The sequence below is a fragment of the Humulus lupulus genome, chromosome 1 (assembly GCF_963169125.1).
Source record: "Humulus lupulus chromosome 1, drHumLupu1.1, whole genome shotgun sequence".
Lineage (NCBI taxonomy): Eukaryota > Viridiplantae > Streptophyta > Magnoliopsida > Rosales > Cannabaceae > Humulus > Humulus lupulus.
The window spans coordinates 123,116,001-123,133,402 of NC_084793.1; the positions used below are offsets into that span (position 1 = coordinate 123,116,001).

The 17,402-nt window shown below is 36.6% G+C and overlaps 1 long non-coding RNA gene across 1 annotated transcript; it reads left to right on the forward strand.

Moving 5' to 3' along the window:
* Positions 1 to 13,629: 13,629 nt before the first annotated feature.
* On the forward strand, positions 13,630 to 16,634 carry LOC133817523 (uncharacterized). Its single transcript, XR_009885576.1, has 3 exons — positions 13,630 to 14,215; positions 15,624 to 15,673; positions 16,409 to 16,634. It is a non-coding gene; the product is annotated as an uncharacterized LOC133817523 (long non-coding RNA).
* The last annotated feature ends 768 nt before the right edge of the window (positions 16,635 to 17,402 follow it).

Here is a 17,402-nt window from a genome sequence, read left to right on the forward strand (position 1 = left end):
GACCAGTGCCCAATACCACTATCGAACTTGACTAATAAGTCACAACTTCAAAGTCAATACTGACACCATTGTCGATTCTGACTAATAAGCCAATTACACTCACAAGTAAGCAATGCAACCAGGCATTCAGCATGCTTACTCAACATTCACTAGAATAATTATGATCATGCCCATTTACAGAGACTCAAGCTCTGATTAATCTCATATTCAACATCCATGCATCACATACTGGGTGCAGTTTTCTTACCTTTGGTCCAAGCATAGGTTACCAATAAATGATCCTTAAGCACAATCCTGTTTCAAGCCCCGTAGCGATAACCTAGTCACAGCCATAATATAAAACCTCATAAAAATGAGTAAATAAATACTTCCAAACCCAAACCTAGCCTCCAGGATGTCAAATCCTACTCAACATGGTAGTAGGATCGATCACAAGCCCTTAGAGTTAAGTTCCCATTACTAAAAACCCATTTTGGCCATTTCTGCCCTTTTGGACAGCGGCCCCAAAAACCCAGGTCGCGGCATAATCAAGAACAGGGGCTAAACCCCTCTCTGTCTACGTCGTGGGCAGCGGCCCAAAGTGCCCCCAACAGCCAAAAACCACATTTTCTCAAGCCTGGGCTGCGACACACAATAAAAGGATTGCGACACGACCACGAACACAGCCATGAAACTCTGATTTTCCCACTTTAAATCCTTCCAAAAAACTATCTAAACATACCGAAATCTCAAAAACAAAGTTCCCAATCATCTCAATGGCACAAAATCCTCAAAACCCAAGCTTCAAATCATTTAAAACCACACCAAATAACCACTTCAAAAATCAAACCTTCAAGCTCACGAACTAACTTAAAAACAGAGCAAACCAGAAAATAAAGCTTAGAATTCTTACCCTTGAGTTGAATTGAACCCTTTCCAATGGCTAAACCAATAACCTTAGCTCACAAGCCTTGATTCCCAAGCTTTGATCCTCAAGCTCACTTGAAAATTCAAGCCAAAAAGAAGAAGAAGAAGAAAGAATCGGGAGAGAGAAAGAAAAGAGTCTCTATTTTGGCTGCTTAATTCCTTCTACAACCAGCCATCCTAATTTGAAATATATCCCTTGGTCAAAAGAATAAAATGCCCCTGTGTCCATTTAATATCTTTTAAGCCACCCAAGGGTAAAATAGTCATTTCCCACTTATCCCGCTAATTATAATTAACGCCATCCAATTCACATTATTCCCAATATTCTCAATTAATAATTAAATCATATCCCATTACCCGCTCATTCCCGGTAATGTACTAAATTACCAAATTACCCCTAGGCTTGCCCCGAGCCCGGTATTTGACCCCGTTATGACTAAACTGCTACTTTGCTCGCTAGGATCGTCTCGTGCTGAGTAACCCATGCATAACCAAATAATAATGAAGCACCACACACGTACCACATATATGCCAAATATACCCAAAATGAGCCAAATTATGAAAATTACCCAATTAAACTGAAATGGGTCCACATGCATATTTAATACGCCTAAACATGCATATCAAGTCATATTATGATATTATTCACATAATCACATAATGATACATATAAATATGACATAATCATATAATTTCAAAATTTGCCATCCTGGTCCCCTAATCAAGGCCTTAAGCCTTATTAGGAAATTTGGGTCGTTACAATAGTATTCAAGTCACGAGTCTGCTTCACCAAATCCCACCATATTCTTGCATCCAACTTGAGTAGGTGGGCTGCACATGAAATCCTCTGAGGATCGTTCAACTCCATTTGATCAAAGATGACTTCTACTGACTTCAATCAATCTTCTGCCACCATTGGGTCAGCTTTCCCTTCAAAACTAGGTGGGGCTTGCTTCCTAAAGTGCTCATAGACTAGCTCAAATCCATATGCCATAGGAAGTGGTGCAGGTGGTGGTACTAAAGGACAGGCTGTGCTACCAGTACTTGGTGCGCTTTGGGTACTTGTCTGGCTTGAGCCAACTCCTCATTCCTCTATCTCAATTGTTCCCTCAAATTTGCTATTTTTGTAGCCAAATCCAGAGTTGGTGCAGCTTGGGCTGCTGGTTAGGCTGATGGCTTTCCCAAATCAAGAATTTATGTAGTGTTAGGACTTGCAGAGGCACCTCTTGCTCGACCTCTCCCTCTTCCCCTGCCTCCTCTTGCTCCTCTTCCTCTTGTTGACATTATGAAATTCTAAGGCACCAAAAGAAAGTCATAAGAGAGGATAAATAACATAGTGGTTTGGTTACTCATAGAAATTCATTAAAATTGTCATACCTTCTCATATCCACACCATTTAGAGTTTGCAAAAGAGAAAATATTAAACAATAATATCCAAAGTTTTTTCAATATTATTTCAAATTTTCAAACATCAAATAAAGTGTTTAAATAAACATAGGAAAAATCCATAAGTTCTTAAGGGTTTCTAAGTAAAGTCCCATTTTATTTGTTAACATTTAATGAAAGGAAATTCTAGAAGGAGCCTATTCCTCAATTGTGGACTTGTCCCCTAAGTTGTAGTCAAAGGCGTCTTCCGAAATGTGGTAGTAATCAGAAGCGCTAGCCAAGGTCCTCATCCTAACACTCACTTTTGGTATAGCGTACACTAATTCTTGACACACCATCTCCCCTTCCAAATACATACATACCCAACATCAATCCTCCGAACCCATAATCAAAATCCTTTTCATGTTTTACATGGGTTTTATAAAACATAACTACATGGGAAACAAACACTCACACACATAAAAAAACATACAATAATAAAACAATAACAAACAACCATCAAATCAATACAAGGCTATGGATCAACTACCTCCTTTGATAGTAATCACTCCCACAAGGTTAATTCTCCTTTGTTGGCACCTATAGAATTCGAACCCCAATAAGAACAAGGGAAGAGAAAGATCAACACTTAGTATTGAGGAAATGATATAGTCTTAAGAATCAAAGAAAAACATAGAAGGCCATACCTATAGAATTTGTATCCTTCCTCTCTTCTCCTCCTTCTTTTTCTTCCTTTCTCCTTCTCTCTCTTTCACGCAACCTCTCTCTCTCTCTCTCTCTCTCTCTCTCTCTCTAGCTCACACGATCTATCTGCCTCTCACTCTCTCTTGTTCACAGCACACACAACGGGTAAGGGGATAGCATTCTTTTGCCTTTTATTTCCGAAGCCTAACCCTAAGGAAATTTCTACCAATCTAATGGGAAAAAAGGGTAAGACCAACTTCTATTTCCCTTTATTCTAGATTTTTCTCAAATAAAATAAAATAAGAAAAAAAATGTAAAAAAAATGTCAACTAAACACTTACCCAAAATAGCTAAAATCTTCTAATTTTTAATTTATTAAACTGGGAACTAAATGCGAATAAAATCCCTCTTCCTTTCCCATTCTATTCCCACACACCCCATGCAACTATGCACATGCACACACCTTATTGCTCATGTGCCTCACTACTTACCATGTACCTTGGTGCATTTAACCAAAACTCATTTTACTTGCGATTTGAATTAATAAATAAATAAAACAACTAACAATTAAATCCACATAATTCCTACCAAAAAATCCGAACAATTAAAATAAATTCCTAACAGTTAACAATTAATAAAAAAATAAAGCACAAAATTAATTAATCTAAAAAAAGAATTTGGTACGCTACATATGATATGATATGTTGTGAGCTTATGTTACGATGAGAATAAACTTGTATTGATGCTTATGTGAATTGTTGTCTTATTTGTACTTCCTTACTGGGCTTTTAGCTCACCTCCTTACTTTCCCCCTTTCAAGTAGGCGTTAGGTTTCCTGTATGGCACACATTTTGATGTGAGGCATTCCATGATCTAAGCATGTATGTCACGGGGTCTCAATGAACGAACAAATGATCTAGATAATGCCATTTTATGATGTTATTTATGTTTTCTATTAAGTTTACAATGGGAATTCAAACTTCAATTTTTTTAAAATGCGTAAAAGACATTATATTTTTATTTCTAAACAAATGGGTCCATATTGCATGTTTTATTAAGGCCCCACTAAACTTTTTCACATTTATGGTATTTTTCTAATAATTATAAATTGAGTATCGATTTTACAAAGATAGTAGAATAGGGTGTTGTTACATGTAGCAATATTTTTAAAAGAGCACACTTTATGTCTTAAAAATTCACATTTTAGAATTAATATAAACAAAAGGTAACTTTCACATTTTAGGAATGTATTTTCTTCAATATAATAAATGAAGATTTTTATGGTATAAAGATTGAGAAAGACCATTTTTTAAAAGATGCTTAGAAATTAGTTTATTAAAAATATGAGTATTAATAGTCCTTTTTACCAACTTTTAGGTCCTTGGAGATTCTTTTTAAAAAAAAATTCAAACATGTTATGAGTTTTAGGTAATATGAAACATGAGTTTTGGTCTAAATTTTGTAAAACAAAGTGTCACATTTTTTGTACATTTCGGTCGAGTCTAGAATTTCAAGTTTGGATTTGTTTAAAATTCTTATGATCTATGATTTTATGTACAAATAGTAGCATGATAAGTGATATTTCATGCATTATGAGTTTTGTGAAATTCTTTGTAACCTATAGGTTTCGACATAGGCATTGAGAAAGTGTATAAACTTCATGAAAAATTTTGTGATATGCTTGTGTGAGTATGAATTGTGATTGAGACCCAATAATACTTCCTATGTTTAGACTTTTTAGGAAGTGATCACGTTTTGTTTGGGCTTTGTAATTGGACTTGAGGTAAGGAAGTTAGATAGTACGTATTCTTTGATTACTATGTTTTATGATAATGTATATGTTTGTGTGACTGATGCTAAGGCTACAACATAAAGGGCAGACATGCCTCAAGAGTGACCAAAAGGGTGTCACAAAAGTTGACCAAAAGGATGATGCGAATGTTTTTTTATGAATGGACTCTAGTTATGAGATATGTATGGATTTTTTTGTATGTGCTTAACCTAGTGCTGCAGCATTATAAAGACAGACATGCCTAAGATTCTGGAAAATAGGGGTGCTAGGTAAAAACATGGACAATAGGGGTGCATGTAAGTGACCAAAATGAGAGTCATATGTGATCATTGGACAATAGGGGAGCCATGATCTTATGTTGTATGCTTATGTTGCTGATCATTGGACAATAAGGGAGCCATGAACTTATGTTGTTTGCTTATGTTGATCGTTGGACAATAGGGGTGCCATGATCTTATGTTGTATGTTTATGCTTATGTTACAATTGATCTTATGTTTATGATTAGGAACTTATAGTGTACAATTATGCTTATGTCGCTATGCGTGTACCACTATACAGATATTGTATCTGGTAGTTTTTATTTTATTTATTTAATTATTTAATAATTTAAAAATGGTTTTTCAAATTTGGTAAGTTAGATATTTGCCTAAATCAAATCCTATCATCATTATTATATTATATTATTTTATTTTACTATTATTATTAGGAATAATAAGGTAATATAAATCTCTATATATATGATATAGAAGAAGAAGAGAAACATACACAATACACAAAATATACATTAGACACAACAAAATTCACAATTCATAATAGTTCTCAGAGGTTTTTGTTAGACAAAAACTATTTATTTCTTCTTCTTTATTCTAGCCATTCTCAGACCATAATCCAAGTTCTCACGTGTTGAGAAATACTTGTGATTCCTAAAATAAAAAATCATGTTCTCTATGTGCCCACACACATCTTGAGGTGTAGAGAACACTCTGAAAGATTGTGGTTTGAGTGCTCAAATCTTTGGATAGGAAGATCGATAAAAATACGAGAAGACTCAAGGAGACTTGATAGGCTTCAAGAGGTAAAATTTTGTGTTCTTGATTTTTTGTGTTCATAGATTATATATAAATATATTGTATATTAATATATATATATATATATTTGTTGCATAATTAATAGTATTGTATGATAATGTTTCTGGATTTTTTTCTTGGTTATATAAATTGTTTATATGATTAATGAAATTTTTTGATGACTGTTGTTATGTTGTTTTAATCCAACAACAATGGGCCCACCACGCGTGAGTTTTAGCTACATGCTCTGATTGGTTTTCCAACACTATATTCTTTTATAGAGGTTCTATGTTCACTTCAAAGTTTTGGAAGTGCTTCTAGCAAGCTATGGGGACGAGGCATAGACTTAGCATGACCGTCAATCTCCAAACAAATAGCCATTTGGAGCAGACAATACTTATTCTGGAGGACATGTTGAGATACTGTGCACTCGGCTTTTTTTGATCATGGAGTCGATATTTACCTCTAATAGAATTCTCTTATAACAATAGCTACCAGGGTAATGTCCTCCTAATCCAGGACCATTACATTGTGTACTTTAAATAGTGCCAGACATGCTAATCAAGTCCCTTGGTTATAAACGTGTAACTAAGGTTAATGACAAGGGTTAGGGTAAAATATTTTGGTTAAAAAAGAATAACCATTTCATTAAAATATTTATGTTCATATAAGGGATCCCAAATTAACATTTAAAAGGTTAATACAATTCAAAAGTCACAACCAGCCAACCTAAGCAGCAAAATAGGATTTGGCCCCTAGTTCCTCTAACAAACTCTCGGTTGTGGTGGTCGAGCAACTGCATATGTACACGTGGCCACCGAAGCTCTCCAACTCATGGTTGGTCCAGCTTCCCTTTCGCCTTACTTGCTCCACATAGCACCCGTGAGCCAAGGCTCAACAAGAAAACTTAAGCATGCTCATAAGCAGTTAATAACATATCATCGAATCATAATTAGCATGCCTAGTAGTAATAACCCTACTCATGCATGCATTTTATGCAAATAAGTGACTACCATGTCATAACGGGGCCCGCTTCCCAAAATAAATGATTATTAGGTCATACTGGGGCCCGCTGCCCTAAAATAATTATTAATAAGTCATACTGGGCCCATGCCTTAGGATATAGGACTAATAAGTCACCCCGAGACCCATTTCCTTATCCTCTGTATAGCCAGCCTTAGAGCTGGCCTAGCGTACTTGACACTTTGAATTTTCCATGACCATTGGGTCAGACAAGCATATGATGTGCTTCTGATTAGGCCTAACCATATCGACTAGCGCTCAACGCGCTAGTGTCGCCCTTGACTTATAAGTTAATGCCTTTTCAAGCAGATATGCAAACAATCATATATCATTTAACAATTATTCAAATACAGAGCATTCAAGCATGCTTAATCAACAATCATAGGTGTAATGCCCTACTACCTTAGATTCGTTACCATGTGATTTATAAATGTGCAATTAGCTCGCTAATCGAGGTTTTAGGTTGAAAAGTGTAATTAAATTGAAATAGAGACTCATTTAACAACATTGGTTATAAAAGATTTGTACATTCATTAAAATCAAACAAGTTATACATTTGGGATAACAAAATACTGCTTTGAAAATGTATTACAACTCAAAATGTAGATACAGTCAATCTAAGCGACAAATCAAATTATTACAACATATTTTCCCCAAAATAACCTTTGCCATGGCAGCCAGGTAGACCGAACATATACACGCCGCTCCACGCTCTCCAACTCATGGTTGGTCGACCTTTTCCTTACCCTTACCTGCACCATAGAGCACCTGTGAGCCGAAGCCAGCAAGAAAACTCAACATATAACATATCACATATCAATCCAACAATATACAACAAAATAGTCAACAGACTAAACACATAGCGGCCTACGCTGAACCAGGTGCTTTACCAGGCCATGGGTTTATGGTCTTCACCAAGCGGGTGGATACAATACTCTTGGAGGGTCTCGTCCTAGCGGCCTGCACTCACCGTGCTTAACTCCGATCCCGGCCCTTCCCGTACCCGGCCTTCACCATTCGTTCATAAGCATGCATAACACAGCATAGCATTAACATATATTAAACACAAATAATAGAGCCATGCCCTGCTCTAGGGGCACAAACAGTTTTCTTACTTGTGATCAGAGCTGAAAAATTAATGCGATCCTGAGAACAATCTCCTAACCTGAGCTTTGATGTATAACCTAGTCACAACACATCAATAAATAGACATCCATCAATTTCTAACTGATTAAGAACTTCGAATTAAAATACTAGCCTTCAGGACCTCTAATCCTACTAAATCGAGTAGTAGAATCCTTCCCGAGCCTTAACAATTGGGCTCCCAAGCTTAAAACCTTCATTTGTCTTTTACCCCTAATTTGAACCACGACCCGCCCCTAGGGTCACGGTCCGCTGCAAGTCAGAGAGCACGACTCTCAGGCCTCTTCGCACACATGGGCAGCGGCACCTGAAGAACAGGGCCACGACGCGAGCCCCAAAAACCTAGAAATCCATGTATTTCTCTGCGTTTTTTCCCCAGCCAATTCAACCCTTATACTCAAAATTCAGCCTACATTTCATATCACAGCAACATAACTAGTAAAACCACCCCAAATTCTTAGCTCATAACCCATCAAAATCAAACCAAACTCAAACCTTAAGAGCAAACTCCTAACTACAGCCATAAACTAAATCATAAATTAGTATAAACCCTTACCTCACTAAGAATTTTGGTCTTGAACTAATCCCCAACCACTTCAGGCTTCACCTTCCTTGAATCCTGAAGCCTCCTTCCTTTGAATTCAGTAACAAAATTCCTCTTTGCCTTGAGAGAGAGAGAGAGAGATGGGAGGGAGAGAGAAAGCTGAGAAAGAAAGTGCTGAGTTGAGAAATGTCTAAGTGCTTCTCCTTAGTTCTAGGGTCCTCAGCTATGTAAGTCTAAGTTCAAGTTTATCTCCCAGCCTCCAAAATGTCAAAAATGCCCTTAACTCTACCCTTGGCCACTTAATGCCTTTGAGAACAATCCCATCATTTGCCACATCCTGCTAATTCCTCGAGTGTTCCTATAAACTCCCATTTAATCCCGACATACTTACAAAAATCATTAAATCACTACCTGTTATGTAATGCCCTACTTCCTTAGAGCTGTTACTAAGTGAGTTTTAAAATGTGCTTTCAACTCGCTAATCGAGGTTTTAAGTCAAATAGTGTAATTAAGCCATAAACAAGGGAAAAACTTTAGAAATAATTCCATTTCATTGAAATTCATAAAAGTTTAACACTTGGGATCCCAAAATACAGTTTAGAAATATTTACAACTTATAAACTAAACCAAGTTGACTAAACGACAGAATCTAGGTTTATTTACAACCATCTCCCAAAATCCTCTGGTTGTGGCAGCCAGGCTGGCCCAACATGTACGCACCGCCTCACGCCTGCTACACTCATGGTCAGTTGGCTTTCTCCTTACCCTTACCTCCACCACAGAGCATCTGTGAGCCGAAGCCCAGCAAGAAAACCCACAAACAGATAACATATGCAACACATATATCAAGCATATAAACAGGCCACCAATGGGCTAAACACATACGTCCTAGCCGTCCCAGGCGTTTCCCAAGCCCTGGGTTCGCGGTCCACACCGTGAGGATATCCCAGGTATCCTTTTAGGGACACGCCCTGGCAACTCGCACTCCACGTGCTCAACGCTGCTCCCGGCCTCCCTCCGTACTTGGCCTTGCACTTAACGTGCCTATCACCGTTCCTGGCCCTTTTCCGTTCCCGGCCCCCTGCCGACCTCGGCCTACACTGTTCCCATGTCTTGCCGATCATTCACATAATAGCATTCATAGCATAATAAGAAAGTACAGAATTCTAGCAAATTCAGTCAAAGGGCTACGCCCTGCAGATCAAACACATTGGGCTCAGCCCTGCATACTAGCTCTATTCAAACACATTGGGCTTAGCCCTGCATACAAGCTCTATGGGAACAAAGGTTTTCTTACCTGAGTCCCGAGCACTCCGAGCACCGATGTCCCGAGCACAGTCCTCTAACTTGAGCCTCGCCGAAACCCTAGTCACAACACATTAACAATATCCATCCATCAAGTTTTAATCCAATAAATAACTTTGAGTCATAGCCCTAACCTTTGGGACCTTGAATTCTATCAATCTAGGTGATAAAATCCATCCTGAGCCTTAACCATTGAGTTCCCAAGCCTAAACACCCTTAAAAACACAAACTGGCACTAAGAGTCGCGGCCCTACCCTCAAGCGCTGCGACTAGCCTCAAAACAGAGGCTAGCATCCCACTGACACCCACACGGGCCGCGGCGCGCACACCAAGCGTCGCGGTGTGGATGAACTTCTCGGCCTCCCATGGCCGCGCGCGCACATGGGTCACGGCCCTCTCCTCCAAAACCAGAATTCTTCACCAACTTTCTATATTTTCCTCAAGCCAATTCACCCTAAAACTTAACTAACAGTCCCAGATAATCAACACAAACATCCAGCTCAGTATCAACATCAAAACCCATCAGAGTCTACTCCAAAACTCAACTAAGACACTCAAGAACATATCAAACTTAACTAACATGCAAACTCTAACAAACCAGTAACAATTCTAAACATAATCTTTATAATTAAAGCTTACCTTTGCTGAGCTTAGTCCCTGAGGTTGATCCTTAATCCTCAAGCTTTTAGCTCCTAAGATTTCTCAGCCTAATTCCTTGCTTTAACTAGCTTCCACCAGAATTTTCCTTGAGTTTGTCTTAGGGAGTGAAAGTTTGAAAGAGATAAGAACTATCTTCAGCTGGGAGGAAGTAAATGTCGGTTTCTTAGGCTTCTAAATGTTTCCATCCTTTGTTTTATTTAACTTAGTCTATGTGGTTACCTCAAGGCTTGGGGTACCAAAACGTCCCCGAGGGAAAAATGGTAGATTTCCCCAATATTCCCTCCTAGACATTCTATCCTCAAATATATCTCCAAATATTTATTTCCATATCCCAATAACCCCATAATATATCTAATACCCAAATTACCCCTCGACTCGCCCCGAGTCGGATTCTCGACCCCGTTGTGACTTCCTGGCAAACCGCTCCCCAGGACTGTCTCGGATCGTGCTACACAGACATATCACATATATATATAGCATTTATCACATTTAAACCCCTAATATCCAGACGGGGCCCACATGCACATTTAACTCAACTAAACATGCATCATTACCATATATTCACATAAATCCACAAATTAACATATTAAAACATCTATTGCCCTCCAGGCACACTAATCAAGGCCCTAAGCCTAATTAGCAAATTCGTGTCGTTACATGGTACCCGGTAATCCCGAACACATATCATACCCCCAAAATACCCTTAGGCTCCCCCGAGCCAGGTACTCGACCCTATTGTGACTATTTAGCTATTTCGCTCTCTTAGACCCTCTCGATCACACATCACAAATATATCACCACAATCTTGTGGTATCAAGCATAACATACATATAATTCACATTTATGCCCTCAACAGGCCAAAATTAAAATTATGCCCCTATTAACCGAAATGGGCCCACATGCATACTTAATTGACTTAAACATGCATTTCTAATCACATAAACATTTAATCCACGTAATAAGTTAATTAAATCAATTATTGCCCTCCCAGTACGCTAATCAAGGCACTAAGCCTTATTAGAAAATTTCGAACGTTACAATAGGCATAATCATAATCATGTTCATTTTCAGAGGCCCGAGCCCTATTCATAATTATATTTAACAATCGGATAAACAGATAACCAAATACAGATAAGCATACTTCATATAATACAAGTATGCATACATATTAATCATATATCTCAGCCAATTAAATACAAACACATTAATAACCATGTTTCTTAACGGGGTCGATCCCTAATCACGTAGATAAGCACATTTAGCACGTACTGGGTGCAATTTTCTTACCTCAGCTCCAAGTGCAATGTATAATAAGAATGACCCTCGAGCACGATCTCAGTTCCAAGCCCCTGACGGTAACCTAGTCACAACCATAATAGAGAATCCCGTCAATAACGAGTGAATAAAGGTTTCTCGACCGAGTCCTAGCCTCTGGGACGTCGAATTCTACTAAACCGGGTAGTATAATCAATCATGAGACCCTAAGTTTGAGTTCCCGCACTCAAGACCTTTCCAGGGCTCAAAAGCCCTTCAAGCACTGCGATCAAAGGCCCAACAATCGCGGCCCGCCTGTAGCCAGAGAGCACAAAGGCTCTCCTCTAGAACACACGCGTTGCAACTCTCCTTGCAAGCACCACAGTTCAAATGGAGGTTCAGCACCTCCTTCTCCCTTTCGTTCATTAGAGTCGTGGTGCCCTAAGAACAAGGCCATGACTCGACATGAAAACTAAGTTTTTCCATCATTTTCTTGAAGCCAAAACTCACCAAAAACCCAACCAAACATAGCCAAATTTCAAAAATAAAGGTCCCAAGAAACTCAGCACTTCATAAGCCTCCAAACCATCCTCTAAAATAAACTTAAAAGTCCTCACAAAACAAAATTCAGATTTGAGTTTTCAAAACTCTAAAACTAAACTAAAATAAGGGAAAACATAATGAATTGAGGCTAGAAAGCTAAGCCTTTCCTCAAGAAATCCCAAGCCTATGCTAGTTTCGATTCCCCTTAGATCGTAAGAAATCTCAAAGAATTTTGAGAGAGAGAGAGAGAGAGAGAGAAAGTGTTGATAAAGTTCTAAGTGTTTTTCTGTTTGTGTGTAGTTTACTTAGAGTTCAAGTAATTCTAAGCAATTCCCGAAGCTTGGGATACGAAAAAAATTCCCGAGGGTAAAATGGTCAAAATTCTTGAAATTCCCTCTTAATCTCACTAACTCTGAATATATCCTCAACTATTTATTCCCATTACCCGATATCCTGGTAATGTATTAAATACTCAAAATACCCTGTGACTCACCCCAAGTCGGGTATTTTATCCTGTTATGACTCTTCGGCTAACTTGCTCCCTACAATCGCCTCGTGCCGAGTAACCCAAATATACCAACATAATAATGTGGTCTCACACATATATCATATATATGCACATATATTCCAAATATACCCATAACGAGCCAAATTATGAAAATTGCCATTCTAATAAGAAATGAGCCTACATGCATATTTAATACATCTAAACATGCATATCTAGTCATATTATAATATAACTCACGTAATCATGTAATGATACACACATATATCTCATAAACACACATTTTATAATTAAATCACATATATTCAAATAATTCTCCATAATTTTCCATCCTGGCCCCCCTAAACAAGGCCTTAAATCTTATTAGGTAGTTTGGGACGTTACAACCAGTCTACCATTAGGATGGCCTCATATGAGATGTTATATGGACGCAAATGCAGGACACCTTTGGATTGGGATGAGGTGGGGGAGAAATAAATTTTAGGACCAGAAGCAGTGAGAGAGGCCACTAAAACATCCACCAAGATCAGGCAAAGGATGCTAACTGCTCAGAGCAGACATAAAAAAGCTATGTGAATCTTAAGAAAAGAGAGTTAGAATTCTCAGTAGGTGATCAAGTGTTTCTGACAGTCTCACCTATGAAAGGGGATATGCGATTTAGGAAGAAAGGAAAGCAAAGCCCCAAGTATATAGGTCCATTCAAGATTTTGGAGAAAGTTAAGCAAGTTGCCTATCACTTGCCTTTACCACCAGCACATACTTCCATATTTGCATGGTGTGGAAGTATGTGCCCGATCTGTAGTGATCCAATTTTTTTTATTAATTGTTATGTTTTATTTTTATAAAATAATTGAAATGTTTGTTTTGTATGAATTATGATTTAACTGATTATTTGGAATAATTGTTTAATGTTTTTTTTATTATTAGTGTTACATTTTTTATTTGGTGTGACAAAATTATGTGATTAGAATAGGTTACATTTCTTTTATTAAGTGTGTGTGCGTGTGTGTTGATGTTTTTTTAATTTTTATTCTAATTAATTTAAGAAAATAAAAAGGGGAAGAAAAATGGGTTGTCATCTTTTAGGATAAGATTACAAGGCTTATCTCTTGGGTTGTGTTTACATTGGGATAGGGTTTAGGTGAGGTGTAAGTAGAGGAAATTGTGGGATTTAGGCTTATTTGGTGGGATAGGATTTTAATTTTCACACTTGGGTTTTTCCTTAGGGTTAGGTCACTAGGATATTTTAAATAGAAGAAAATGTGAGCCTTGGAGAACCATTTTGGTGGCTGCCAAAAATATTGAGACAAGGTGGGAGAGGAGAGCATGAAAAAGAGAAAGAAAAAGAGAGAAAGAAAGAGAGAAAGAAGGAGAATAGGAAAGGGGTTTCAAGAATCTCTAGGTATGTGTTCTTATCTTTATTTTGGTTTTTGTTTTGATCCCCTAAGATTAGGTTTCTACTACTCAATTCTAAGAAGTTTGTTCCACTTTTCTTTTGGTGGTGTATTTCGAAATCCCTAGGTTTCTAAGGATTGATTTGATTTGTGTTCTTTAACACTATCAAGGAGGTAATGGGATTCCCTACCATTTTTGTTGATTTGATATTGATTTAATTCTAGTGTATGCTCATAGATTCATTATTGATGTTTTTAGAAAATATGTCTATATTTGATCATATGGTTTTTATGAGAATGTGTATGGTGATGATCTCTTCATTAGAAGAATGATTAGGTTTAATTAAATTTTTAGAAATAATTATATCTTGTGTATGTTTCGGCCTAGCATTGTGGTATGATTCAATTTACTTCTTTTGAATTTTGATCTCATGTTTCTTGAGTAAGGGACATGGTGCAAGATTTGAGCACAAGGAATATGAGCATGAGAAATATGATGTATAAATATTGTTTATGTACTATAGAAAAGCTAGTATGAAGTTGATTATATGATAATGTTTTGTATCTCATGAATATATGAGGAATGTATGTTTGAATTAGGAAACATGAATTTATTGTCTTTCTTTATGATTAATAATATATTCAAATAAAGCTTTATTTTAAGTTGTGTTTTAGAATAATCTAAGTCTTTTATGCATGATAATTGTATTATTTTTTGGAATGCATGAAAATATAGAAACATGTTAGGTTTAATGTTTAAACATGAATATGTGCTTATTTAAATAAAATATTACTTGCTGATTTTGGGTTTATATTTTATAGTAAATTATTAATGGTTTTAAAAAGAGCACATTTTATGTCTTAAAAATTCACATTTTAGAATTATATAAGTGAAAGGTTATTTTCATACTTTAATAATGAATTTTCTTTATTAAAAATACATGCAGATTTTTATGGGTTTAAAGAGAGAGAAAACTATTTTTTTAAAAGATGCTTAGAAATGGGTTTACTAAAAATGTGAGAATTAATAGTCCTTTTACCAAATTTTAGGTCCTTAGAGATTTTTAAATAAAAGAAATTTGTTTCAAACATGTTAGAGCTTTGGCTAAGGTGAAACATTAGTTTTGGTTAAAATTTGGTAAAACAAAGTGTCACGTTTTTGTACATTTAAGTCAAGTCTAGAATTTCTAAGTTTGGAATTGTTTAAAATTCTTATGTAATTTAATCGATTATTTCATGTATAAATGGTAGCATGATACGTGGTATTTCATGTATTTTGAGTTTTGTGAAATTCTTGTGACCTATAGGTTTCGTCATAGGCACTTATAGGGTATACAAAGTTCATGCAAACTTTTGTGATATGCTTCTATGAGTATGAATTGTGATTGAGACAAAATTTTACTTGCTATGTTTCAGCTTTTGAGGAAGTGGTCCTGTGCTGTTTTGGTTTTGTGCTTGGACTTAAGGTAAGGAAGTTAGATAGTACTTATTCTTGGATTATTATAATGTTGCTAATGTTATATGATAATGTGTATGTTTGTGTGACTGATGCTAAGGTTACAGTAAAAATGGTGTCACAAAAGCCGACCAAAAAGGGTGTCATGAATATTTCATGGATGCTTTTATGAATGTAATGAAGTTAGCTAAATGTTCTATTTTGTTAATGAATGAGCTCTAGTTATAATATATGTATGGAATTGTTTGATTTTGCTTATCCTAGTGCTGCGATATTATTAGAGGCAAACGAGCCTATGATTCTAGCCAAAAAGGTGCCATGAAAATTCATGGACAATAGGTGCTAGGTGAATTATGGCCAAAAGGGTGCCATGTGAATTATGGCAAAAAGGTTGCCATGGAAGTAACCAAAAGGGGGTCACATGTGATCATTAGACAATAGGAGAGCTATGATGTTATGTTGTATGCTTATGTGCTGATCATAGGACAATAGGGGAGCCATGATCTTATGTTGGATGTTTATACTTATGTTGCAAATGATCTTATGTTTATGATTATGATATGATGATGTACGATTATGCTTGTGTTGCAAATAAACCTCATGTGTATCATTATGACACATGTTGATAATGATTGCTATATTAGAGGTATGTTAAGAATTTATGAGATATATCGCATATGCTTGTATGTTTTGTTTGTACTTCCTTACTGGGCTTTTAGCTCACCCCTTACTTTCCCCCTTGCAGGTAAACACTAGATAGACTTGTTTGGCACACATAATGAGCTAAGTCAGTTTTCCATAAGTATGTATGTATGTTGCAGGGGAGCCAATGAACGATAAAATGATCTAGAATGCCATAGTGCCTTAGAGTCTTTTCTTATGATAATTTATCAGTGGGATATGTTTATTTAGTTTTAAGACTACATCAAATTCTCTTTTATTTTGAACATTGGATTCAAGCTCTACATCTATTTTAAATAAAGATCCACTGTATTTTCAGTCAGATTATGTAATCTATGAAGTTATTATTAAAATAATATTTTAATAGAGACAGGAAATTAGGGGCATTAGTGCACGTGAGTGAGAGGGAGCTGAGAGTCTTCCACTACATTCTGGTTGTTCCTTAGAGTTTTACTGAGTATATAACTTAATTCGAAAGGAACAATTGCCCTTTATTATTAACCCAACCCTCCAGTTACCTCTAAGGGTAGAACGGTCATTTCCTGATTCCCGCTAATTCCTCAAGTGTTTCTACAATTTACCAATTAATCTCGTCATGCCCAACTAACTACCAAATACTTATCCATTACTCAATAAATCCCAAAATATTCTCTAAATTCCCCAAACTACCCTTAGGCTCCACCCGAGCTGGGTATTAAACCCCACTGTGACTATTTTGCTAATCCTCTCACTAGGACTGTCTTGAGCCAAATAATGCAAATATATCCTCATAATAATGTGGTCTCAACCATTTATCACATATAATCACATTTATGCCCTTAACGGGTCAAAATCACAAATACGCCCTTATGAACAGTAGAGGACCCACATGCATATTTAATACTCACAAACATGCATATAATATATTCACATAATAATATTAATCATGCATGCCACATAGTCACGCATTCAATCAATTAAACACATATATAAACCAATTATGCCCTACTGGCATGCTAATCAAGGCACTAAGCCCTATTAGAAATGTTGGTTCATTACACATATGTGAAATGGCTGTT